We start from the raw sequence: 3,839 nt of genomic DNA on the forward strand, positions 1-3,839 counted from the left end.
TTATTTTAAAAAGGTTAGAATCATTTTTGGAATGAAAAGCATCAAAAAAAGTTTTTCCAAATGCTGTTAATTTTTATATAGCTGCATTGAGGTGAATTTCTCTCTATCAAATTCTCATTATTTTAAAATATATTCAACATGAAAGTTGTAGGAGTTTCTCTTAGATTTCTTTTGATACGAAGAAAACCTAATTTGGAGTTATACAAAAACAGTTATGGCCAAAATACTGAAGCGGGGACACTGTTGTTAGACATCTGAACACTGTTCACGGGAGGGACTTCAGATGACTGAACAAACGACCTCAGATGTCTGACGATTTTCTGGATAGAATATAAAGAAGTCAGTAGCAGTTCAGATGCCTGAACTCGTTACTCCAGACGTCCGAACACTGTTCAGCGAGCAAATTTTTTAAATTCTAATATTTTAAAATATAGCCGTTTGAGCTCCAAACTTTCTAAAAATTTGGGAAACTCTCTAAGGAAACTTTTACAACATGGAAAAAAGTTTGAAAGCCTATAAATATATGGTTTTGCAAATCAAAATACATCCAAGAATTGAAAAATCTGTTTTGAGAAGCTGAAAGCACTCTTGTTCTTCCAAAGTTCTCTTGCTCACTAATTGAAAAATTCTTTTGCTGAGATATTCTGAAGTGCTAATTCTTTCTCTTTTGAATTCCTACTGTTAATCCTCATCTAAGAAGGATATTGGTGAATTCTACACATGAGTTTCATTCTATTTCCTATTGATATTTTACATTCAAGTATATAGTGCTGAAATTGTACTAACTTGCTCTTTGAGAGAGTATACTTGTACGCAGATTTTATCTTGTGTTTCTTGTAGTTCATTGATGTTCTAAGGATTGTTTGAATCATTGGCTAAGCAAGAGGACATTGCTTAGAGAGGCGGGCTCTAGCCTAAAGGAGTGACCGAACGAGGGGACATCGTTTGGAGAGGCGAGCTCTAGCCTAGTGTAGGAGTGTTTGAGTATGGGGTATCGCTTGTAATCAAGTTTTGTTCCACCCATCAATGGAATAGGTTTAGTGAATCCTTTGGTGGTTTTCCAAAGGCGAGGACGTAGGCTGGGTATAAGCCGAACCTCGTAAAAATCTCTGTCCCATTCTCTCTTTCCCTTACTCTTTATTTTCAGTGCATATTTAAATTGCGTGGATGGTTTAAATTTGAAAATCATATAAACTACATATATTTAGAAATCAAACAAACTTAAGGTTTAATTTTGATTTGGGTTGCGGAAACCGAAAGGGAGTTCGTTGGTTATACCATATCTTGCGGAAACCATACGGGAGTACGTTACTTGGTTAACATTCCAAAGATAAATTTACCAAGAGTTTAGTTGAGTTCTAAATATTGAGAAGAGTGTAGATATTGTGTTGATTGAATGTTATATTGCACATCATATTGAAGAAGTAAAACCATATATACAGGGCTTACAATTTCATATCTAGGGCTGACAACAAAAGGTATATTGTGATTGAATGGTATAAAAGCTTGAGATTGATTGGATAGTGTTTGTATTCCAAGAGTGCTAAATCTTGAATGATTTCATCAATTTAATAATGCTGCAGTGAACTTATATTTGATAAATAATGTGTGGTTGTGTTGGTGTGGAGATTGTGATTAATTGTTTGAATGTTTTATTAGTTGTGTGGTTGATTAAAGAGATTAAGTTGTTGTTTGATTGGTGAAATTAAACAAACAAGTTAAAGAATTGGTTAAGTGTTTAAAGAAGTTAAGGATTCTTAAAAGAAGTTAAAAGAAAGTTTTAAAAGCCAATTCACCCCCGCTCTTGGCAAGCTATTCCTAATTTCAATATATATATATATATATATATATCGTACATCATGGTATTCTGAAATTTTTATCAATTTGGTATAATTATATTTTCTGCTAGTATATTGCAAATCACGATATCTGAAAGCTATAAAAATATTATACTGTTCTGATACTAACTCACGCCACACAGTTAAATAAAGAGCCTTTGTATTGAAATCTATACTTTCCCGAAATGCATAAACTTACTGATAATATTGCTAATTTAACTGGCATAATATATTTCCCTTACCTGACTATCTGAGCACTAAATGCTATTTACAATCTCACGCATGCGGCGTTCATAATTTCAACATCCTGAAATAACACTTATATAATTTCCCAATCAAACAACTGAATTCCCCTAAATAATTATCACATACATATTCTCCCCAAATCCATATATGCACAATTTCTAGACTATAAACCATTTATCATTTTACCTGGGTTCCTAAAATATCATCCACTGGGGTCCTCAACCCATGTCTGCAGGGTCCCAAAGCACCCTATTCCTGAAAATATAATACCTTGATTTTACTTTACAAAACTCCAGTATATTCTTATATAATACAAAATATAGGGTTAAATTAACTTGGTAATACTGACAATTCCCAAATAATCTACTTACCTTGGTTTTGAGATGGTTCCCAAACTTCTCAAATCAACATTTTGCTCCAGCTATGTTGGAGAGAATCTCCCTAGAATCATCGTGGTAACTTCTGATCGTTGAACCGGGGAAAGACGAAGTCGAAACCCTAGAGAGCTGTGAGAGAAACCATGTAGAGAAAGAAAGAGAAAAACTGATAAAATGAAATTTCCTCGCTGAAAATCCGTTTTGGGGCTATATATAGAGTGTTGTCCATGTGGCCTCGTCAACGAGCCACAATACCTTGTCGATGAGTACCACAGCTGATTCATCGAAAAGCACTTAACCCTCGTCGACAAGTTTTAGACCTTGGAAACAACCTCTCAGTAAGTTCTCGTTGATGAGACATATGTCCACGTTGGCTAGTGCCCTGCATTCGTCGACGAGACCCTATAAGTCCCATTTTACAATTCCCTTTTTCTTCCCTTCTTTTATTATTTAATTGCTATAAATTTTTCGGGTCTTTACAATGCCTAACAAGCCTAGTTCACCACTTACAGATTGGTAAGTTTTGGTTCTGTTCTTATGGGAAACATTGTAGTTTGCAAAGTTATCAGAATGGGGGATATTAGGATCAAGATGTATGATAGTATGGTAAGGACATTGTGTGGGGTAAGTTATGTACCCGATCTACAGAAGAACATGATACCATTGAGTGCTTTGGATTGTAACGGGTATAGTTACAGGTCCAAAAGGGAGACGATGATGGTGTGTGATGGCGTATTGATAGTGATGAAGGGACAGAGGATAGCTAGGAATCTCTATGAACTGTTGGGTAGCACAATTGTAGGTGGAGCTGCAGGCGAGATTTCTGACTCTAGTAATATTATTTGGTGTAATGTAACCACACACAAAATGGTGGGTATTCTAAACTACATTGGTGTGGATGTTTGGGGACTAGTGAGGACAGCATCATGGGTTGGACATGGGTATTTCTTGAGGTTATCACGAAAGGTCAAGGGGTATCTTATACGGCACAAATTGGAGATGTTTGCCATGTGTAACTTGTGGTTGAGGTGGAGTACCAAACCGGGAGAGAGTTCCTTAGGCCAAATATTGTCGCTAAGAATGCTGGTGTTCAAGAAGTTTTGTAAGCAGGGCATGGTGTATGTATGGCTCATAAGGGACTTCTTGGTGAATTCAGTGAGTATGGTGCGTTTCTCGGTTCATCGATCACCAAAGGTATCACTATATGGAGAGTTGTAGGAGAGGCTTGGACTGGTTATATGGTAGACTTTTGAGGTCCAACTATGCACATTTCTAGAGAGGTGGGATATAGGCTTGGTGTTATGTCAGGATAGTGTATCTTTCTGGTATATAAGAAAGATAGGTTTAGGCTGGGTGATCCAATGGCAAATAGGGTGGC

Source organism: Malania oleifera, chromosome 13 (genome assembly GCF_029873635.1).
Source record: "Malania oleifera isolate guangnan ecotype guangnan chromosome 13, ASM2987363v1, whole genome shotgun sequence".
NCBI lineage: Eukaryota > Viridiplantae > Streptophyta > Magnoliopsida > Santalales > Ximeniaceae > Malania > Malania oleifera.